This window comes from Ooceraea biroi, chromosome 3, assembly GCF_003672135.1.
Source record: "Ooceraea biroi isolate clonal line C1 chromosome 3, Obir_v5.4, whole genome shotgun sequence".
NCBI classification, from domain to species: domain Eukaryota; kingdom Metazoa; phylum Arthropoda; class Insecta; order Hymenoptera; family Formicidae; genus Ooceraea; species Ooceraea biroi.
Window position 1 is genome coordinate 325,392 of NC_039508.1, and position 24,821 is coordinate 350,212.

The 24,821-nt window shown below is 46.7% G+C and overlaps 1 protein-coding gene and 1 long non-coding RNA gene across 2 annotated transcripts in view; one reads left to right on the forward strand and one right to left on the reverse strand.

The window, feature by feature from the left end:
* Positions 1-24,821, forward strand: part of LOC105277443 — a 47,093-nt gene that overhangs the window by 12,602 nt on the left and 9,670 nt on the right. The gene's annotated exons all lie outside the window — the stretch shown is intronic.
* On the reverse strand, positions 792-23,910 carry LOC105277442. Its single transcript, XR_003406320.1, has 2 exons — positions 23,403-23,910; positions 792-5,326 (listed from the first exon to the last, which is right to left on the reverse strand). It is a non-coding gene; the product is annotated as an uncharacterized LOC105277442 (long non-coding RNA).

The window sequence follows — 24,821 nt, forward strand, 5'->3', positions numbered from 1 at the left end:
AGCCAAGCAAGAATATTATCGACTCGCTAAAACGGGACGATCGGCTAACGGTACGGCGAAATTGAAAAGTCCGATGCAACCGCGCCCCTCAACATAGTTATCACTTAAAGAGGATTAGATGAGAATTCCCGGTGCCCGAGTTTGCTGCATTCCAGATCGAGTGATCGACACCGCCGTGGGACACCGACGTTCCTCGCATTTTTCGGTGATGACGGGGTGAACGGAACCCCGACGGTCCATGAGTCCGATCGTCTCGTTTCGTCTCTCCCCTTGTGCCCTTCCCTCCGCAGTTCCTTTTCTTCCCCTTGCATTCTGCGCCATGGTAGACCCGCGTTCTTCTCCCCGACGCCACGTCGCACGGAAACAGGTTTAACTCCCACTCGGCGCAGCGCGCTGCTCCACATTCTTATCCCGGCAGGTGAAATTCGGGATACTCGATCCGCCCCGGCAAGCCCGATACTTCGATGGAGTAACGTTCCGCCCGTACGTGATTCACGACGGCGACGATTACGTGCACGCGAGTCGCAGGTGATGCTGTCAACGCGCGAGTGAAATGTAGCGCGCGGGTTCTCCGCCACCGTTCTCTCGATCTGTATTCAAGATCTACCAAATATCCCGAATTGTTCGAGCGAATGGAGAGAGGAGCTTAATGCAATATTCCAATTGCCGCGTGTTATAGTAACAATGTTATAATAAAATCGATTTCCAATTCATATCGAGAATCTCTGAATCGATTTTCCAAGTTCCCAATTGCATTTACTTTCCTATTAAAAATTTTTTCATTTTTTTTATTATAGACAGAAATGTTTGTAAAAGCCGCTAGCGCGGGCTTACTGAGTTCCTTGCAGTGATTGTAGGCAGACTCGTTAAAAGCTTCCGACTTACTTTGCGTCTGTTTTCGTGATGCGATGGCATAAGGCAGTCGGCTGCACGCTGTTCTCTCCAACTGAGAAAGCACGTTGTTCTTTCTTTCCGAGAGTGGCGGGAGATCTCAGCCGAGTTCTACTTTCCGCGGAAGTTCAAAGAAACGACTTTTTCCCAGGCACGGGAAAGGGACGATGGTCCTCCATTCCCAGTCTTGAACATCGCGTGGGTGACCGGACCTCGTCGACAGTGTGCAAATGAAAAAAGAAGAAAATTGCCACGCGTAGAGTCGGACTAATTGGGTCGCGGTCGTTTCAATCGGATAAGCTCTCGTAACGACGCTCAATTTCCACGACGAGCTTTCGACCGGATGGAAATGAGAATTTAAAGGCCGGAAATTAACGAGCCGACTGGATCGCCGAGTATTGATTTCATTGCGGCTTTTCAACTGACAATTGGGTAAATAAAAAATATAATTTTATATGATAAACTAGACATATATCGTTGAATAATTTAAAGAAATTAATTTTGCATATATCAGTTTCTGATTTTACATAGAATTTTTACATTCTGCGAAAAAATTCGTGGATTATACGCAGTGCAACGTGGAATTTGATTTAGACAAAACCCTCGATATGCAATTCTCTCGATTCTCGCAGCTGGGCGATACTCAATTTCTAAATGGCCAGCGAAACGTGAAATAAATGCCGGCGGGCGTGCATGAAAATAAGAGACATTATCTTTTCCTGTTCTACAAACGAATCGGCGAGGACGTGCCTCGGAGCCAACTATGCGCCCGTAATGGAATTTTTTACGAACGGATCACGCGTCTCCGCCGAGGCCGGCGTATATCACTCCGCGGCTGCGATATATTTCGTTTTTGCGAATATCAGCGCGGCTATTTCTCGATCGGCCGTCGCGAAGTTATACGCTGATAATCCCAGATGTATTAAACGTTCATGTCGCGGCGTGCCAGGTATGCGCCGTATACGGCGGACAAACGATAACTCCGTGACGAGAATTCGAAACGTGCCGGTGCGACGTGGAAATTCGAGGTGTATGTTGATAAGCCAGCCGACCGGCGATACGGCTCGCAGCGACGAGAGCCGTTGGAATGAAGCTTTTAATTAGGTCTCCACTGCAGCCATCATCGCAACACTTTTTCTGGTTTCACATTCCCGGTTTTACTCGCAATTCGCCAATTTCTGTTCAATTATAACGTGCCATTATCAGCGATTATCAGCCGTTCGATCGTGTCCACGGAAGAATAATTACATTTGCTGCGGTGATCCTAGTTAGAGCGCTCCTCGAGATCGACGAATATGATATCCTGGCAAATGTCAAGGATTAAGATAATGTGAACGGGCGGTCTCCCTCTCTTGACACCGCGTTTCTTGTCGAACGCCATTATCTCTGCGACATAATCGGAAAATAAAAGCGCGAGAACGTTAACGCTAAACGCTCCACGTCCGGGAAACGCTCGAATAACACGTCTGAGACACGTTCGTTGTAAATTTTTATGAGACGCGGATGCGTATCGCGTCGTCGTAAACGCGGATGAGTCGCGAGAAATACATGTTACAGATATACACGCTTATTAAGGCGACCGTGTATCGATAAAAATTCTACGGTCACGGAAGTGCGAGCGACACATCGGCATGATCGTGCGTTTCCCCGTCGTCAGGAACGAAGGTCCCCGTTCCTTTTAAGTAACGTGTCAGGTGTCAAGACCCTGAAACCTCCTTCGCGAAACAGGAAGATCGAGCGGGAAGGCTGCGAGAGTTCGAACAAGGCTGGATCTGCAATTTGTGGCCCGACCGGTTGCAAGCACGCATCCTCGCAAGAAACGTGCGCCTCCTGATAAATATCATGCCGTTAATGTGCGCGCGACCACGACGTGGCATTAAAGCTTTCCTCCATGAGCCTCGCCAACCAAGCCGCAGGAAGAATCGCGCGACGACGAAAGCAAGCGTACGAATAGTCGAACGAATGGTTGAATTATCAAGTAGAAATCGGTTCGCTGAATTTACAAGAGCACTAGACTGGAAAGAAGATGCAGCAAGAGAGCGAGGAGCATTTTGCACTTGGCGTTAAGTAAATTCGTAATGTGGTTTTATTAAGAACAACGTCAGATTGTTGGATTTCTTCATTAGAATCGCAAAATGTTTGTCTTTCTTTCTTGGTGAATATAAGAGGATATTAAAATTTTGTTCGATTTGTGTATTTATTTATGTATAATTAATGAGATTTTCTGGAAAACGAGAAATCGAAAACCAAGGTCTTTGACCTCGGACAGACGGTCAATCGGATGTTGATGTTGCGGTCTACGTGAACTGCCACAGAAAGTTAGTCGACGTTAACGTACTGGCTAATGAATCATTAGCGTTGCTATTAGCCCATTAATGTCTCTTAACCTCTGGGGGTCTGTGCCATATCCGGTTGGGTTAACTGCATGGGAGCAGATGATGCTGGATGCACTTGCGTCATAGACACGACTGCATCAGGCTCGTGTGCGCCAACTGGCAGTATTTCTTCGCTTTTTTCTCAGGTTCCTTGCTGAAACATTTCCGCTAGTATTTTTCATCATAGCGTTTTTCGCCTAGATATAAATTAAAATAATATTCGTATTAGGTATACAAAATAGTGTGAACGTAAGTTTTTAAAATTTCCGTTCTTTTTTTCTTTTCAAATAAATAATTAACTATCAAATAACGATTATTCGAATAACAGTACAATATAACAGTCGTACACTTTTATGCTTTTTTTCTATCTCTGTTTTATTAATTTTAATTTTACAGAAAGTGACGAACACCCTAATTCGGACTTACACAGCGGGTAACTCACGTCGCTTATTAGATAATAACAGCGCGTGCGAGAATAATAAATGAAATAATTACACGAATCTTGCTCGTTAAACGGAATGCAGACGAGTTTTTGCCGAGGGGACCACTATATAAGGATGTTCGCGCTTGACAAAAATTCCCGTATGGTCCCGTATAATCACGCGGGTTTGTTTTGTTTCGTCGACGATTAACGAGGCTGTCCCGCTCACTTAGGATCGCTCGTAAAGTTTATGGTAATTGTTCCCGTATCCTTTTTTATCGCGTGCCATTACCGTGCCCGGCAGATACGCGCGATTCTTATCTCCCGCGAATACACCGCCACGGTGCATGGTGGATTTCTCGTTCTGTCTCGTTACTGGAAACTGGAGCCGTAACTCGGCCGTAAAGTTCTTCGTAATCGAGTTCATCTTCGCGCGATTTATTACTGATGTGCCCGCGATCATCATCTTCCTTCCGCAGCGCGGTTGCATTTACCTGCGCGCGTTCCCAGAGACCACTCGTTGCTGTTTCAGCAACAGTTACGCCCTGAAAAATTATATCAACGTGAGAAATTACGCAGTGGCCTCGCTCAATTAACGTGCGAGACGTCCCGCCGTCGTAAGTCGACGGGATCGTTTACGTTACCTCGAAGTCGTAACTCGCGAAACAAAGCCTCCCGCTTGAAATATTATAATAAGCGCACACGTAAGCGGATAAGATCGAGATAATGCAGGCAACGCCGATGTATGCGGAGAGAATGGACGCCGCTCGAAAATAATCTCGTCCTGAATCGTGCGCGGATGGATAAAATTCGCGGCAGTCACGTCGACTCCGGCTCGTATTAAGTGACGGGCCGCGCGTGACTCCAATATTCATCTCCATCAAGGACTGAACGGAAGTCCGCGGGTTATTCGGCCTGTAACCCCGGCTTTCGCACGATTCTGAATCGCCATTAAACGAGATCGACCAATCTAGCGGTAAACGTGCATCCTCCGCGCTCTCAGGTCAAATCAATTCTAAATCACCGGGTTTTTCCAGCCGTACGATCTGCCGAGGATCTGTCTGCCGAGGAAATTGGCAAAATAATGAGACACAGCGAGACGCTCGCGTCGCGATCCTTTTATTTGACTTTAACGTCGGTATTATTATTACACGTCAATAATTTTAATGGGGCGGTTTTCAGGATTGGCAGAATAATTTCAACGTTGACGACACAGTGGCTCGGAGTAGTCTCGTAGTTTCCATTACACGATTCTCGAGTTCGGAGCAGCGAGCAACGGCAGCCGGCCGATTGCGTATCGCAAACTTTGGCACACACACGTGTTATTTATCCTTCCTCTCCCGGAGGATGATAAGCCACGTTCGTTGAACGTGATCGTTCTGTACGACGGCTCGTGTTTTCAGGGAGGCGAACTTGCATCAGCTGGACACGCGTGCACGGTGAATTGTTGCTGCGTCTGGCTGCGATTATTCATCCGCGCGGCCGGGCCGTAGGAACGGATTGATTATTGCTTTACGAGCATCTCGTTCTCACCGAGATTAGTCATCGGGGTTCGAACCGGCGTCATGAGTCCTTGGCAGATGCGAAACCAGAAATGCCGTCAGCGAGCACACCAGTCGCTCAGTACTTCGCCAACGATCTGGAAAGGATTATTCAAGAATTATTGAAGCAATAAAATTGCGCAGAATGCTCGTTATTTGCGCGGCTCTCTCGCGGTTGATCTCTTTTAATTAATCGCAACTAGAATCGATTAAAATCTGATTGATTAATCATCAGATAAATTTGCAGGAGCTGAAAATATGTACAAAGCGCGACGAAGAAACGTAGCGCAAAAATTCGCACATATCGTGCGAGTTAATGATATTGTTGTTGAAACGACGATTAGATAACATCGCGTTCCCAGTGTCTGCGGATTTAATAACGCACGGCGAGGACCCGTGGACGACCATGAGCAAGAAATCTGGTCGTATGCGAGACGATGATGTCATGCTGCGGCAACCTCCGGCAGGCGAGGCCCCGACATCCTCCAGCCTCTCTTCGCTGGCGATAACCTGTTTTAGTGCTCGAACTGATCGGCGAGTTCTCGGGGTTGTTCCGACACTGTCTCGCTTTTTAAGAGACGCTCTCTGTGCGCGGTCACGAACGCGCGGAACCGTCCTTGGAAATACTACGTTTCTCTTACCGTGATCATCTATCTAATAACCGATACCTCTTCGAACGATCGACGAGTTATTACTCGGATGCAGATAAGGGCGGATATCCCTTAATCGCGATTGCTCTCATTTGCTGTCATCAGTTTGGATCAAATATCCGTCATTTTTCTCTGAATGAAATTTGATGCCTATGACGAGAGAGGAAGAGAGAAAAAAAGCAGGAGGAGAATGCAAGGAAGATCGATAAAAATGCTGGTAGCTGATAAAAATCTCTAGTAGCTGAAACAAAAGGAAAAAAAATATGATCGTCGTATAATTATTTGCATCTATCTGCGGAGCGCTCATTTTCTCTCAGACGCAAACGCCGGTGACACTTCGCGCGACTCGTGCAGTCGTTTTACTTAGAGAAAATCTCGCTAATTGGAAAGTACGCGATGCAACGCGACGGACAAAGGAAAAATCACCAACCCGGGGATACTTTCGTCGCGTCGCGTTAATCGCATTCCTCCACGATCATTTTTTTTCATCGAGCGGCTGCGGTATCGAACTTAGGCGCGTATTTCTGCGAGAAACAATTGCGCGTGCGGCTGACGCGATCATTATGTCATCATCTGTGCAGGTAATTCCTGCGCAGCTTGAAAATCGGCCTGAGCACGACCGGCAGGAAGGTGACGTGACATCAGACTTTCTGGGAACAGCCAGCCTCTTGTTTCCCGTTCGCACGGGTCGCCGGAGAGACGTCTAGGTGCGTCGTAAAAGTATGGACGAGCACGTCCCGAAGAACCTTCTAGTCCTCGTCCTCGAGTACTCTTTTTTTGCCTCCAGGCGAAAGTGGTTCTATTATATTCCATGGGCAACCGCCTGGTCTCTAAGAAAACCTGCGAAAAGTTATTTATAGACCAATAAGACCTGAAACTATAAATTCCGCGCAATCATCGCCAGCTCGGGGTAGATCTTCGAGTTTCGGGCGCTAATAATTATTGCGCCGAAGACTGGTTGTTGCACTAGCTCCTCATGGTTTTTGCTACTGTGGAGCAATCGTCATACATGCTGTTCGTCGACGTTGATCCCGAGTCCGAAGCGTCCGTGGACTTTCTCATAACAAACGCAGGAAATCTTGCCTTCCTGCAATTGTCGCGCTGAAGCGACAAAATTCGCAAGTATTGTTGGCAACTTTGCCGTCATTTATGGAGCCTGGGCGGCTCGTTCAAAGAATTCGCTCTGGCGGCGGGAACATGCTTCGCATCACCTTTGACACAGGGGAACTAAAAACAGTCTCGTCCAATTGATGTAATTTCGGGAGACTCTGAAAAAAATTCCGTAGAACACCACCGCCATTTATGGAGTGCGATATTATCACATTATTGTTCTATTTACGTAGAGATGACGTAGCAATAAGCTCGTTCATTCTCGTGTTTGTTCTCGTCTGTTAAATATGTAAGAATTACCCGAAGAATCAGTTCTAATTAGGAATTTACGCACGCCTCATGGCTCTTTCATTTCGCCAATGCAAGTGAAGTCCATTATAAAACGTTTGAAACGTCGCCGCGTACGTTTTACAATACACACGAGCTTATCGTTAAAGCCGGCAAATGTTCTCAGTTATGTAAGCAGTTGACGTCAGCTGGCTAATTAAATATTCAGTGCAGCCTGTCTCGTCTCGCGGTAATTACGCATGCTTATTATTACTCGTTGAAAAACAGGTAAACCTCCGTCGAAGAAGTTGCACGTGCAAACGCTGTGCTCACGATTAAGTACATATATTTCGCAAGAGGAAATCGCGCGCGAGAAGCTGCACGTTCGGTCTCGGATCACGATTGCCTTCTGTCGCATCGATATTCGAGCGGCGTTCATCTGGCACGATCGCGCATGTTACGTCCTCGTAAGTAAAGTCTTGTCGCAATTTCTCGACGAATTCAGAATTCATTGTCGAACAGAATTTCCGCGTGCTCGATCGCCGCGCGATCTTGAAATTGCGACACGCCGCGCGGAAGTTGCATTACGTGTTCGCTCTTGGAAGTGCGCATGGAAATGCTCCTGGCGATTAATGCCCGCTAATGGCACCTAACTGACGTATGCCAATAAGGATGACTAACGACGTGAACGAGCCGGGGGACACGTGGGTGGAATTTTACGATCCCCTGCACGCGCGTTCGCCAAGGAGGAACGAATTTATCGCGGCGGCGACAGTCGCGCGAGTTATCGCCAGTGTGTTAATTTCATTCCACGAGAATACTTTTATTAATGTAATTCGCTGGTGTGTATGTGTGTGTACATATATATATATATATATATATATATATATATATTGGGTTGGCCAAAAAGTAATTGCGTTTTTTTCCAATAGATGGACATACATGCTTGAAATGTAACTAACTTCATTTTAAACCGCAAATTCATTATGTAGGTTAACAACTCACAGTTCAAGCTTGTTTTAGAAAAAAAAGTACACGATTTCGTTAACAATTGTTTGTTTGCCGTCGATTTCAAAATGGAAAATCAAAAAGAACATTTTCGTCATATTTTGTTTTATTACTTCCGAAAAGGGAAAAACGCTGTGCAAGCTCATAAAAAGTTATGTCATGTATATGGCGAAGATGCTTTAAAACTGCGGCAGTGTCAAAATTGGTTTACTAAATTTCGATCTGGAGATTTTTATGTGAAAGATGCACCACGCTCAGGAAGGCCAATCGAAATTGATGATGACAAAATAAAGGCACTGATCGATTCCAATCGGCGTTTAACGACACGAGAGATTGCTGAGAATCTTAACATATCGAAATCGAGTGTTGAAAACCATTTAAAACGACTTGGATACATTAGTAAGCTCGATATTTGGGTACCACATGAGCTCAAAGAAATTCATCTCACTAAGCGTATTGACATCTGCGATTCTCTTTTGAAACGTGAGGAAAATGATCCATTTTTGAAACGTATGATAACAGGCGACGAAAAATGGATCGTCTACAACGTCAAACGAAAAAGATCGTGGAGCAAGCGTGATGAACCTGCTCAAAGCACTTCAAAAGCAGATATTCACCAAAGAAAGATTATGCTGTCAGTCTGGTGGGACTGTGTATTTTGAGCTGCTTGCAAGGAATCAAACCATTAATTCAGACGTATACTGTCGTCAACTGGATAAATTAAATGATGCCATCAAACAGAAACGTCGAGAATTGGTGAATCGCAAAGGTGTTGTGTTTCACCATGATAACGCTAGACCACATACAAGTTTGGTCACTCGTCAAAAATTGTTGCAGCTTGGATGAGATGTGTTACCACATCCACCATATTCGCCAGACCTGGCACCATCAGATTACCATTTGTTTTGTTCTTTGCAAAATGCCTTGAATGGTAAAACCTTTACTGCTGATGAAGATATCAAATCGTTCTTGGAATTGTTTTTGCTGAAAAAGATTAGAACTTTTTTGAGCGCGGAATCATGAAGTTGCCTGAAAAATAGCAAAAGATAATCAAACAAAATGGACAATATATTGTTTAATAAAGTTTTTGTTTCCCATGAAAAATTCGCCTTTTATTTATATTAAAAAAAACGCAATTACTTTTTGACCAACCCAATATATATATCTGTTCACGTATTTTGAAAAAATTTCGATAGAAGAAGGATAAGATAAAAAAACGATAAAATTTTTGCAGTCTTTATGCAAGAAAATCGCATCGGCGTTACGTAATCAAGTCTCGCCAGCACAGTCACAGACGAGAAAAACAGTTTTACGTTTCCCGACCGTGGATGAAGCGGTCGGGAAATAATATCATGCAACGTGCACGAGGCACGCCGACTCTTAAATGCGCGACATGCCGCGCACGGACGCGACAAGATAGCGGAAGTGAATTCTTTCGGAGTGGCATCTGTTTGTTATTCGGGCAGCTGCGTCGAATGACTAAGAGGCTGCGTGGGCGGAAGCGAATCATCAGCCCTCAATTGATAACGTACGCGTTCCCCGGGATAGATAGAGTAGCTGCGGCTACCTACTCTTTCTCCCTCGCCGAGAAACTGCAAGATTCGCGATCTCTGGAGCTGCTCTGCAGCAGGTTTTCAATCTTCCTCTTTTGGGAATCACTTATCCGCGTTTTCGCAGAGTTCGCACTATTCGCTCTTTGGAGACTATTCGCCTTTATTTCGAAGGGAATTGCACGTCTTGCAATCGCATTGGGAGCTTCGCCGAAACTACATTTAATCTATATTCGAAAGAAAAATACAGGATGAATATTATTGTCAGCTACAACGGAGCTAATGTAGTGTGAACGACGTTGAGCAAGAGATTCCTCGGTATTCTCGGTGTTCTCGCAGCGAAATCCAGACAAGTTACGAGAGTTTGAATGCTTCATAAGACTCGTCGGATTTGCGTCTCTTTCGTCGTCGCTCGGCGAAGTTTTCGCGAAAAGTTCTTCTATCACGCTTACATAGATGATCTCCTCTTCAGACTCTCTCTCTCTCTCTCTTCTCTCTCATCCACCTAGGTGAGCACTCTTGGCTGACAAATGCCGTCTAACGAGTTCCTCTCGTCGCTTTGTGCCGCGAATCGAGTCGCCGCTGCCGCTCGGCATTGTCGAAGAAAATCAAGTGGAGACGGTCGATCGCGTTGCGCGCACGACAATCGGCAATCAGGTCGCGCGCATTCGAGCAGCTTTCCTATGAAATTGGCCGCCGTAATTGATGATGAGCCTTGGTCCTCTATCATCGCTCGTTGCTTACGGCACGAACTTGTCCAATTACAACGGCGAAAGTAACTACGCGCACGATCGCTTCATAGTATTTTAATAGCACAATAAAATGGCACTTCGGGCCGCTCCCAGATAGTCTCCGCGTAGGTTTAGTCAGTTTAATGCGCCCGACAGAAATACGAACGCTAATTAGTACCGTTAAAAGTTGTAAGGGCAAAAGTATTAATTAAGGGAATTTTACGGGAGTGTTGGCGAAACAATCATTCGTTTGCACGGGATTACTTGGCGAACGCTCGCAAATGCGACGGCGACATGAACGTTTTCTCAGCCAGAATTCCGCGGAACATTACTTAGGAGTTTGGAATTTTCAGCGTCAAACATGCCGAAGAGAAGTGTTTGCGGATCGACTGACACAAATACGTAGAATACGCGAGATAATGCGGGGGGCGTTAATAGCGGCGGGCGTTTCTCGTATCATCCGCACGATGTAGAACCTGAAGATTGAGCGAAGGCGAGATAAAGCTGCTCTTCACGTACATAAAGAGCACGTATTCATACATCAAAATCTCGCGAAGGCGTCCCTTTGTTCGGCGCTATCTCACCGCTTCGCCGAGCTATGCGCACGAATATCCGCGATATTAACACCGCTCGCAAAAGCGCCGACACACATGAAGAGAGGTGAATCGCCCGGGAGGAGGCGGGAGTTTAATATAGGAATTTTCGCCGTCCACCCACGAGATCGCAAGGATTTCATCAGCAACCTCGTCGAAATTCTTGGAAAATATTCGCCCGGAGCTGCGCATGGGTCAACGCTAATTACGACGGGAACGCGTAACTATCCCGTAATGAACCGCGCGTCGAATTTTCCATATGACTAATACCCATAATCCTGGGGTTGGGCAGGGGGTAGGGGATTAAAACCAACACGCCGGAAATCAATTCGCCGGACTAAAGCCAAGCGGCGAGGAATTAATCTCGTTACATTAACGGTTCGTTACGCCGTTGGGTTACGCTGTCGCGTGAATCGCGAATTATGCAATCGGTATACTCTCGCGAAGAGCGAGCGAGCGAGCGTGCCGATTATACGTGCGATCCTCGCGAATGTGGCGAATTGGCCGCGCGTGGTTCCGCGCGCGATCGTTTCGACGGAGAAACTTTATTACACGCGACCCCATTATGGGAAAACGATGCGAGCTATGTCGGGATTTGCCTCGAATGCGGTTCCGGCTGACGTATTTCGCTGGTGGATAATGAAAATTTGCTGCATCATCCGCAACTTTCTGTCCTACATGCGCGCGGAATTCTCCAAGTGGCGCGCACAGTTGCGGTTTTTCCTCTGGATTTAATATCCGGCGAATTTTATTCTGGACGCAACATTATCCGGCATTAATCCTGCCTGTTTGTCCGTTCGCATAACTAAACCGATGATGTACGATCCGTGGCACGCGAGCGCGATGCACTTGCACATACGTGCACGCGTATAATCTGACGAGTATGAGATCATCGTAAAATTACGAACCCGAGGTCGGGACGGCGTTTGAAACGACATCAATAATTGAGAGATCAATCAAAAAAAATATTTGCGCGAAACTCTATTTTGTGGCAAAGCGAAAAGACTCGTCACATTTTGTCATTCTATCAAGTTTCTCTTTTCCTGTTTTTTACGTTGGCGAGTGTATTGTGACGATTGCGGCGTTTAATGACTGTTTTATGTAAAATTTCGTATTGCGCCGTTACGGTTTCAAATAAATTCGGTCGCGCCAACCGCGACCGATGTCTCGCGCATTTATTGGAAATCTCGCGCAATCGATTACGATACGATATAGTCTGGAGTAACGGCGAGTGTGCGAGTATTTAACGTGCGTGAAAATGGTTCTCTGCCGCGGTCCATGCAATGGCTGGATGTAACATTCGTTATTCGTACGCCGCGTCATTAATTGCTGTTGCATGCAATTAATGCACGTGTGTATGATTAATGTTCATTAAACGCGGATGATTAATTCAATAATTCGCCAATTCCTGCCGCTTCTCCGTTATCGCTCGCCGATTGCACAAAGCACCGATGACACCGCATCGCAACATTACGTCCCCTTCTCTCCCGGGACTCTCTCCTCCCGCTTTCTATATATGTACGTTAATCCGATCTTCTCGATTCTTCTTCGCACACGTGCACATGCTGATGTCGATGCGAGAGATCCGACGGCGGAAATCCGCAGAGCTGTTCGACGGCGTCGATATCTCACACGTGTCACACAAATAAGCCTTAACTTTAACAGGAACGCGAGCGCGCAGGCACCGATGAAGCGAAATGGAGCTCTCGGAGTTCTCCGGTTTTGCTGCAACGTGCAATCATTTCGACGTCTGTCACCGCGTGACGCGTCGGTGTGCAACTCCGTAACTCCACGTCCGTTTGAATTATTGCACGCCCTCAGAATACGCCTCGCTCGCGTGCATTCCGCAAAGGTAACCGCCGCGCGGATTATGCCTGCGTATTGCGCGCGGGCGAATATGCAGATCACGTGCACGTGTATCTACGTGCACCTAGGGAAACGTCTGTGCGCGAAACGGTGGAACCGAGACCTCGGAAAATTCGACCCGATTGCGCCGATCGTCGAAACTATCCCGGTTGATGTCACCCCTACGCTCCACGCTATGCGCTCCGACTTTCACGGCAGTACCTTTGTATATCCACCCTTTCATCGATCTCTCGACACGCTCTGCTAAATTTTAACAATTTTATTTTTATTTAGAACACACCCGCTCGGAGTATCATACTTCTTTTATTTTATTTATTTATTGATTTTCTGAATGGCAGATTTTTGTTACACTCGCTCACGTTATCTAGCTAAAGCACCGTCACACGGTTGTTTCAATTGCCGAGATGGTGGGACTGCGACGAGATTCGTATCGAAGCAATGTTTTGTCCCGAACATCAGATAAATGATTGCGATGGAAATCGCACTGGAGACCCGATTGAATTTTCTCTCCGGCTTGGAATACGAGTTTAGCATAATAAGTATTTCTCGCAGGAAAGTATTTCTCACAAAGCCGCATATGTCGTATCACTTTCTCCTCTCATTCTCGCACGAACAAGTCGCAAGTTAACGACCCATCTAATCCAGATAAGTCAGCCGATTGTGCGGAAAATGTCTAGCTATGTTAAATCGGCCCACGCGCCGCACAATGCGAGGTGTGGCGAGTAAATACAGGACAGGAGGTGCTTCGAAAGCCGCGGCTCTCGAGATTGCGGTTTCGTCGCGCGGAATTTCGCGCTCCGCGAAGGTCCGCGTGAATCCTCGTATTTAACGTTCGGCTTTTATCGGCGCGAGCATGTCGGAGCACGATCGCGAGATGTAAGGAGAGGAGAGACGACGATTAGATCGTCGTGGCATATCACGACCCGCGGCGTGCGCGTCTTCGTGTAGAAGCGTCTTCCCGATTTATGTACCTCGCGCCATTATTAAGCCGGCGAAGCGAGTTTCGCGTTTTACGTGTAGCCGCTCGCCTTAATACAATCTCGTGTCGGATCGGACCGCTACCGCACACACACACACACACACACACACACACACACGCCGCAGTTTCGGAGATAAATCGGCGCGGAACCGCGAACAGGATCCGCTTCGCGCGGTTCTCACGAGGCTTTCATCAATAATGACAGTGTAGTAGCGAATCGCCTTTTCTAATTGCATAAAAAGTTACGCTTTTCATTAAGCGTAATGTAGGTTCTTCAACTACTGGCGAGAGGAATTTCTTCCATTTCCGGCGTGGATGTGAGAATCACGCAACGGAAACGCGCGGAGAAACGCATTTCGAGTGGCACGTACGCTTTCGCATAATTTGACAGGATAGTTGTACGGCAGTAGTTGACGGTACATCTATTGATCGAGGTCCGGCGCGGCGTTTCCGCATTAGTCTCCGCCGTCTCGGAACGTGACACGTGAGATGCGAACAGCAGCGAAACCACGGCTGATTACGTGAGCGGCTTTCAGCATGAATGAGACGTACGCCGAGTTTCGCGAGCGTATCGCAGCGTCCTGAAATCTCCGCTCGTTCATCTGGCGCGCGGCGCGCTCGCACGTGCCCGATCTGACATTTCTACACGGCGATCCCGCACGATTTCCGACACGTGGAGAAAGCGCATAGATTAAGATCCGTACATCTTTTCCGTTATCTCGCGATATTCTTCGATATTCGTCGTCGCCATCGTCGGTATCGATAAACTCGCGCGAGCACGTTGAATTAAGAATTGAGTAAATGAAAGAAAATGAAGAATAAAAAAATTAAATACTGAGAGTGCGTTGTCGAAGCACACCGGCGGGAATAGACTTTGCTTTCGAAATGGTGAGACGAATCAACAATCGAGATAAGTCACCGGCTAAACGACGACGTAAATGGCGACGGGCTTATCCATCCTCTTTTGATGGATAAACTTTACTGCCGAGCTAACGCGCTTCGCGTCACGGATGAGACATTAATCATACAGCGGAGTGCAGCGGAGTGAAATGGCGCCGCAACTGGATGAAGTTGCACGATAGCGCAAATTGCAAGAGGGTTCTCGGGCGAGCAATGCATGCGAGTTGGTACCTTCATCCGAGAAGGATCCTCTCCATCGACCCGGCGATCTCATGGAGGCGGCGGAAACTTGGCGAGCAAACTCGGCGAACGAGTGGTTGCAACGAGCATTGTCTGCCGTGTGTGGTGTGTGGTGTGGTAGGCAAATGAATCTGCCTTCGCCATTCATCCCGGCATCAAGTCCGCCCGTGACGGAAACCACGGCAGTCTTGCCGAAACCCGTCCGCATTCCCGGTGAATCTTGTATGCGAGTGCGAGCGGAATGGGAGCGTGACGACGACGACGAGCGCGCTAATCTGTCGCCGGGGACTCGAGGATTTTTCTTCCCACGTTCGCCACGTGGAAAGCGACTTGAAATTATTCGTGATTCCCCCCCCCCTCCCCCTCCCTCCCGTAGGACGATACTCGCGCGATGGTACGTGCGAGTTCTTTGTCGCGCTCGCTCGCCGTCTCAGTCTCGTGCGTGTTCTCTCCACTCGAAAAGCCGCCCGGAGGGAATCGGAGGCTGAAGACGACGATAATCCCCCTCGTCTGGGGATCCTGGCGCCTCGGAGACGGTATGCGACGGGCTCTTATCCGGATTGCATGCAGCCGCGCATCGAGCTTGTGGAACGTGCGGCGCGGGACGCCCGTTTTATTCGAGTGCGAATGAGAGTGCAGAAGTGCAACGGGGTTTATCGGTACGACCGGGCGTGGACGAGTGCTGTTTGCCGATACGAGAGCGAGTCGATGTGCATATATATATATATATATATATATATATATATATATATATATAGGAGGCATCCCTGAATGGGTAATAATCACGGAATAAAATTTCCGTGTGCAGCGACCGAGTGCGAGTTGCATTCGAGAACTTTTTCGCATTTTTCTCTCCCGGAGCGTAGTTTAAATAAACTGGAATTCGCGTAGCTAAATACGGAACTTTTGGGTATTGAAAACGGGTGTTTCGCATGAGCAGGGATGTAAAGGAAATTTTATTTCTGGCTCATGCGGTTTTACCCCCGCGGCTCTTGCACGACTGTTTCAGAGCGGTTCTCGTATTGCGCGTGATGTATGGGCAGCGAGCATGCTCTGAAGAGGATCAGACATGGCGGTTGCATTATCCCATTAGATGTAAACTGGAAGAGCAGAACGATGTAAATGTCAAGCACGCTTCTCGCGCTTTCATACGTGTACGTACGTTTCCGTACCTTTCATACTTTCTTCGCAGTATGTAGGTGAAGCTTACTTTATTTGATTTTACTTCACTGCTTCGTACCTCCTTCCGCACTCCACTTTATTGAGTTACACTTGCGAACATGCAGGGAACTCGATAACGATAATTTTTCCGTACAAACGACTCTCCTCGAGAGAATTTCTGAAGAGATCGATACTCCGTATCCTCATTCACGTTTTACAGTCCATTTTACATTTGATATTTATCGGAGCGAAACAAGCTTCCTTTTTTTTAATGGAAAGACGCGATATGTGTTCACCGGCACGAGACGAGTTTCCAAAGGACAACTCGATATCGGAGTGCTTATGTACGATACGTCTCTGCGAAAGAGAGATCTTTCACAGGATCTGGGTTGCGCGTGACTCTTCAACGGCAATCCGTCGTTTCGCAACACAGCTCGTCTGAACGCGTATGATCGCATATGATGATTAGTGCAGCGGAATGACACCGGTTGAGAAATGTCCGTCTGTTTCGCAGTGATCCCGATGATCGCCGTGATAATCGGCGGAAACGCGGAACGGGATTACTCGCTTTCTCGCTACGTGCTTATTTGACTGGCCGTAAATACTCCCCTTCTCGATTCGATTGTATCGCAGCTAATGCTTGTTGACCACGTTGCACCTCATTGTTGCATAATCCGCGAGCGGACGATAATGAACACATTGAAACGGTATAACAGACTGATAATGAAATATGTGGAGTGCGCGCGATATATACGTATAAAAGACGCGTAACGCAATGCATAAATTTGCACAACGCGGAAGGGAGCGCGCGTGGAAGGTATTACCGCGCACATTATTTCGATTGAAATTTCTAATAAATTTACACGTTCCGCAATTCCGCGGTACACTTTCACGCTTTGCGCGAATTACAAGCGTTATTAATGAAGTGAATGTCGGCGGTTTTACTTGCGCAAAATATCAACAAAATTCAATTAAACTTTAACACGTACAAGGCAAGAGAGCGTAAACTTTATTGTAACATAATTTGTTACTTTAAATGTAGAAATAAAGCTCATGAACGAAACATTATTATTAATTACCGCGGTAACGCCTTGCGGATCTCCGAGATGTTTGCGCCGATGATGAGTACCCGCGATGAGCTCGTGTCGCGCGCGGGGAATACAATTTCTCGCCTGGACTACCGTTCATTACGACGATCAGTGACCATGAAGTTCGCGTGATGCGAACCGCTCCGACATTCTCGTCTCGATTAAAACGCGATAAGTCTGTTTAGCCAAGTGCGATGGCGAAACGGCGAGCTCGCGCCGGCAAACTGGATACGTGGGAGCCTAACGAGTCGCCAAAGCAAGATTTACAAGTTTATTACTTCCCCAATAACGGCTTGACCCGATTCGAGTGCGAGAAATGTATTCGTTAGTAATCCTACACTATTCGATGGCTATTCGCGACTACTTGACTACTACCGCGCGTATTCAAGAAACGTCCACGATCGCGAGAAAGTTTTCATTCTTCGCTTCGAACATTGCTATCTGCCTCTGCGTTCGCCTACGGCTCGGTTTCGTCAGGCTCGTTTAAGCAGTACGTAATAGAACGTATATTATGCACAAGTGATCGTTGTGATAACAAATATAGATTTCCGTCTCGAAATTAGATGGTAATTCACAAGAACACGGGTTGCAAATAATATAATCTAATCTAAATGTTAGCACATGTTCAGAATGTCGCTGTATAAATTACTAATATAAACTGTCGGTTCAATCCGTTTTAAGATTGATACCGCTGGGACGTCGCATCGTCGACCAATCGCCGGCTGTTCGCCGTTAATGCCCGGACATCGATCAGTGTAATCCGTTAGTAAAAAATTCATGGATCCTGCGGCTGTTGCGAAAGCCTCGTATAATTCATCAATACCGAGATTTACGAGCTCGTCGGTGATTCGCAGGCGATATCGCTGCCGGGTATACCTGCAGTGAGGCAGATTAATTCAGGATACAATTCCTCGGTGAACGGTGAGCGCGGTCACGAATATTCGAGGACCTCGGTCACGAGAAAGTGATGCTTCGCCATCCGATATAATTGGTTTACGAACGTCTCCTCGCGCGCGTCATCCAAGCGTCAGAAACTGCAGAAACCAGCTGCGATTTGCATCGAAGACAATTCCCGCGATCCGTGTGATCCGCGTATCGTTGATTTCGATTTAATCCCACGGCGCGGGAATGGAAATTTATCGGTTCGTTAACCGGTCGACCTGAATACGGTCGCGCGGGATCAATTCATGATCAATCGAGTGCGACGCACAATGATTAAGAATGATATAGCGAAATTGCACGTTTTATCGCATAACGAATGCTCCCTGTCAGTGTACTTAACAGGCCGGTTTTTTTCCGCGGCATTATTCGCAGCCGAGAGGAAAGCGCGGAATGCATTTGGCATGATTGAACGCCTTCCTCGTGTCGGAGTGTTGTTGCCTGTCAATGATCTGAATACAAATATCGCAGCCGATGACGGTTCCCATCGGACGCTTCGTAAACGCGACGTAATTGAATCGTAAAGCTAGATATATATTCGTGTTTCTTTCTCGGTAGGATTCTAATACTCGTAGCTGCGTTTCAGATCGCGATTCAGCGCGCGCGGTGTGCTAAGTTGCACTGAGAATCGCGAGATGATGCCTGTATTCATCCAATGTTGAACGGGCCCGGTAAGCTCCAGAAATAACGTCGGAGCAGGCTCGATCGGGTCGCGTTCGCTCGTCATCAATCACGCGGCGTGATTCATGAATGATCAGGTATTCGCGAAACGAAGACGAGTGCGAGAAAGTGAGTCCGCGCGATGTCGGTCCCCTCGATTTCTCCGCAAGTGCCCGCTTGCCGCTGATGGAGATGACGCCATTCTTCATTACGGTCATTCATGTCCCTCGTAATAATTATGCTACTACGCGAGTAGTCACGCGTCTGGCATGCCTGTCATGGACCGCGCGGCCGGGACGCGTGCATGCGTGCTGCCGGACCGAGCTTGTTTTCTCTCATGGACGACGCACGCTTAATTGGTGGGATAATTATCGCCGTACGTACACAACTGCGGGGCGTGAGTTTCGGTCGGTGTGACGGCACGAGTGCCTCTCTTCTGCCTCTCATTGGCTCCCTGACATAATTAAGGCAATTTATCAATTATTCGACCGAAGGTTCCATGACGATCCGTTAATTCACGTTCTCTCCGACGACGAGAGTCCACGTCAATCCGGTGACTGTGTTGAATTGTTGAAGAGTCGAGTACAATTTTGTGATATTTCATCAGATATCTTTCAGATTTAAATATTGTAGAGCCTTTTCGGTGAATATTGCAGCGTAAGATTGCAAAGATATCATGGAAACGAGGAACTGTAAATGAAATCGAAAAAGGAAATTTACGGTGGATATTTAATAAGTATTGCACAACGTGAAGTCGATTGAAATTATTCATTTATAACAGAGAGAGAAAAATACTCCGGCTGCTAATTAAGTATTTCTATAATAATTATTAAATCCTTAATTATTCAGCTATTGCGGAATTATGTGAAAAATGCACGTAAAGTAGTGGCAGCGCAAATTAACAATTACATACGAAACTACCGAAATGACGGACGAATGCAAGGCTGAAATTAAGCATTACATGTTTAACAACGTGCATTAAACGACGTGTAATTATAGAAGAGCAAGGTGCGTTGTCCCAGAGTTGCGTTAATCTTGGCGTCATTTGTGCTGAGGCAGCAGCAGCAGCAGTAACAACAATGGCGATGCAGCTATGTGCAATCCAAACCGACATCGTTGTCGTACTCGGTCGTGGTTAGCCTTAACCCGTACGACATCCCGACACTGCCTTCCCGTCACGTAAAATATTAAGACACGAAATATCTGAAATAATTTGCTACGTATCGCGCGAGAAACGCGGAACTAGCGTACGCTGCCTCTTGAATACTTTCCGAGAGGAACGGCATATTTTTAAATTAAATTCCAGACAGGAGGAGATCGCGCGGAATATAAAGAATCGAGATACGCGCGAGTGCAAACGGTGATGCATAACATCATTAATGTCATGATTGTGAGATCTCGTAATTTCTTCTCGTCGGCGAGAGCAACGTAATGCATTTCGATCGTCGTTTTGGCCTTCGATTGAATAACGCTTTCGACACGTAGGTAGTAAGTAGTGTTCGGTTTCGCGGTGCAGAGTCATGCGATGCAGTGCGCGTTTAATCAACGTTATCTAATCAGTGAAGTAAACTTCTTACGATTCGGATATTACAGTGAGTCATCGCGACGATACGTTTTGTTGACAACTTGCAAACTGATAATCTCTCTCTCTCTTTTCTGCTCCTCCTCTCCATTTCAAGCACGCTTTTGTCCTCATTACACGGTTCCTCACAACATGGAGGACTTTCACGAGGCCATAGACACGTTAATCAGAACCCGAAAGTTTCTCGGTGCGTCGCGCGCGGAATTCTCGCCGGTCGTTGCACCGCCCAACCGCATTTCCGAAAACGCGAGCGTGCGCCTGAATCGGTAGCTAAGGGTAGCACAGGGTGCATAAAAGAGGTATATAATGCAGGGAATGCAATGGAGCATCGAGACGGGTAGGACAATGCAACAGATAACGTGGAATGCCAGAAAGCGGGAGAGAACGGCCGAAAAAGACGAATCGAGATGCAAAGAGGAACGGACGCAAGACGACTGCTAAAATCGTGTCGATAGATTGCATCGTCGTTTGTACTCGGGTTTATTGTGCCGTCACGAATCTCGCCGAGAGACGAAGTCTGCGCTGTCGGGAGATGAGAATGGAGGAGAGTTTCACGCAACAGGCACGCGAGAGATATCCGGGAAGAGTGTCACGAGCAGAGAAAGAGAGAGAGACGCGCCTGCACGTCTCACCGGGGATGGAACTCTCGCAAGAACGAGACGCATCACCGATGTAAGAGCGCCGCACCTAAAGCAGCATTCTGGAAATGTTTGAGCACCGGAGCTGCGCGTGTAACTTTGAGTGAAGAGCGAATCGAATGGAGCATTCGTGTCGCGCTCTCTCTCTTTCTCTCTCTGTTTTTCTTATCTCTAAACCTCGATCAAACAGTATTACAACTACAACGGCGAAACGAATTCCGCAAGTGAAAAGAATTACGGATCGGCCGCAACGCTTCGCTGATCGCTCCGTGTGAGCGCGTTACGGTCATTTGATACGTCCATAAATCTTGATTAAAGTCAACTGAGATTTGGATAAACCTGCGTCGCGGATTCCCCATGCGTTTAGAACGAACGAACCGAAAAGTCAGTTAAACCGCGTCAGTTAGCGCTAACTGATATTTATGGGGTGCGGTTTCGCGAATCTGTCGAGATTTCAATCAAATTTGGAAGCAATCATTAAATACACCTCCAATTGCTAAAGAGAGATGCTAGCATGGGAGTGTGCTGATGTTAACAGGATGCAATCATGCTGCGCTCAATCAATGAGTACATCACGCGTGCGAGAACGTGCCGAGCACTACAAACTTTTCATCTGCGACCGTGAAACGGTGCGAAAATCGAAATAAGTCTGCGTTTAGCACCGTATCTAAATGATGCGAGCATTTCCACGTGTACGCGATTAAATCCCTATCGCTTAACGCAAAAGTTATTTGCGTTCAAGTTCGAAGAGTCCATTCCGCCGATAAACGCACGATGCGGCCTCGTTGCAGTAACTCTGCGCTCAAGCACGTCATAAACATGCTTGTTACACGTTCGGATTGCAAGACGTTTTATATACATTTATATATATACAGGGTGTTTCCTAAGTAAGTAGACAAACTTAAGGAGGATATTCCTTGGCTTATTTTAAGAAGAAAAGGTCATATAAACATATGTCCTAAACTGCTTTGTTTTCCAAAAAAAGTACATCACTGTTTTCGTTCACTTTTCGGATAGCGTGCTTTTGCAGTACGAGTCAACAGCGGTGGGAATGGAGTGGGGATGGTGGCTAATTTCTCGAGAAACGCTATCGTAAATTTCCATAATAACCATCTTTGGTGTGATGAAAACCCACATGCAATATTAGAATCTCACTTTCAGGTTCAATTTGCATTTAATGTATGGGTGGGAATTATTGGTGATTTTTTGATTGGTTCTGTCTTTCTTCCCTTGAGACTTAACGGTGCTTCGTATTTACATTTTCTTGAAGATGAGCTACCTTTGGAAGATATTCCACTCATGCTCAGAAATAGAATGTGGTTTATGCATGATTGCGCTCCACCCCACTTTAGCTTAGCGTTCGTCAATTTTTGAACAGGAAGTTTGCCAATCGATGGATCGGTCGAGGTACTCAAAGACCAAACCATTTATGGCCTGCAAGATCCCCAGACTTAAATCCAGTAGATTTTTTTCTATGGGGACAGCTTAAATCTTTAGTTTACGCTACACCTATTCAAAATGAAGAAGATCTCAGAAATCGCATAATAGATGGATGTGAAAGAATACGTAACACTCCAGGTATTTTTGAGCGTGTACGTCAATCAATGGAAAGGAGAGTTGAGGCGTGTATCATGGCTGCAGGTGGACATTTTCAGCAGTTACTGTGATGTTATTATTTTTCTTTTTAGTTACTATTTTCTTTTTCGTTATAATTTTTCTTTTTGGTTACTATTGTTTTTCATTTGTTTCATTTGCAATAACACAAACTGTTCTATAATAAACGAAAAGTGAACGAAAACAGTGATGTACTTTTTTTTGGAAAACAAAGCAGTTTAGAACATATGTTTATATGACCTTTTCTTCTTAAAATAAGCCAAGGAATATCCTCCTTAAGTTTGTCTACTTACTTAGGAAACACCCTATATATATATATATATATATATATATATCAAGCGACGCGGTAGCGTCGCGACACCAAGTACATAAAGAACAAGGTTCCGAGCAATGAGAGCCACTGCATAGACGTCGCGCGCTACCAAATAGCTTATCCGGAATTTTACGTTAAATTCATGTCAAATATACTTTTGATTACAATATCTCAGGAACTAAAGACGTACTGAAAAATCTAACGATATTTTTATAACATAATGTGGATGCAAACTTTCGATTGCGACCACTTCGAAAAAAATTGGTGCACTCCATCTTCAGATACCGTAATCGTATGCAACACTTGTGACGTTTCATTCTTCTCCAGATTCAGGTTCAAACTCACGTACGTACGCTCGTACGCACGCAAGCAAAGCGCGTTTGTCCCTAAAGGCGCGTTCACATACGTACGATAGGTTCACGTCGCCGGACGACGACGGCGACGGCGACGGCGTAAAGCCGGGTACTCACTATAAAGAGACGCGCCGCGCCAGCGTCGCCGAACGGCGACGGCGTAAGAGACGCCGGCGCAACAGAGGCACCAGCGCAGCTGTGCCAGCGTTTCAGAGGCGCCAGCGTTTCAGAGGCGCCAGCGTTTCAGAGGCGCCAGCGTTTCAGAGGCGCCAGCGTTTCAGAGGCGCCAGCTTTTCAGAGGCGCCAGCGTTTCAGGGGCGACGGCGTAAGAGACGCCGGCGCAACAGAGGCACCAGCGCAGCTGTGCCAGCGTTTCAGAGGCGCCAGCGTTTCAGAGGCGCCAGCGTTTCAGAGGCGCCAGCGTTTCAGAGGCGCCAGCGTTTCAGAGGCGCCAGCGTTTCAGGGGCGCCAGCGTTTCAGAGGCGTCAGCGTTTCAGAGGCGCCAGCGTTTCAGAGGCGCCAGCGTTTCAGAGGCGCCAGCGTTTCAGAGGCGCCAGCTTTTCAGAGGCGCCAGCTTTTCAGAGGCGCCAGCGTTTTAGAGGCGCCAGATGCGATCGCAGTGGCAATGGCTAGGCAGGCCACTTGTAATAAACAACACCCCGCGCGTCTAGCAACCTCGATCGCTAGGCGGTCGCATCTCGCCGCGCACTTGCATTCGGCGGTAGGCCGGAATAATACAGTAATTTTTAATAATTAATAACTCGTTAACTATTGCGAAAATTGTAAAATGGTACAAGACTTTTCGACTCAGTTCAGTCCGCTCTATCTGCACACGAGCATTGTCCCATTCTTTCTGAGACACCCTGTATATATAAAATTTGTTTTATATGTTTCTCGTACTTTCCGTTACTTGCAACAAAACGAATGACGTTACGTGCATTACCGTACTGCACACTACATTACCGAAATCATATTAAGAGACTTGCAGTCCAGTTGACATTGCTTCAAAATACTCTGTACTCCTTTTGTCTTTCAAATAGAAACAAGGAAATAAAGAATGTTTCGAAGCATCTTTTCATAATTTATCATGTCTTTCCGGCATGTCAATAATCAATGCTATCAGTTATGTTAATCGTGAATTTTTTTATTTCTATCATCTAAATGATGATGAACGCTTTCGCGCCGGAGTTCGTCAGTCACTCCAGGATTCCCTTAACCGCGACAGCTAATCAAAACGAACGATGGGCCAGTACAATGGAAGCGAAGGCCCCCGGGTTACCTACTTTTAATTGCGAGCACGTTTTACGCTCGGGAGCGCGCGTCGCACCGGACGGGCTATAAATTTCCAGCC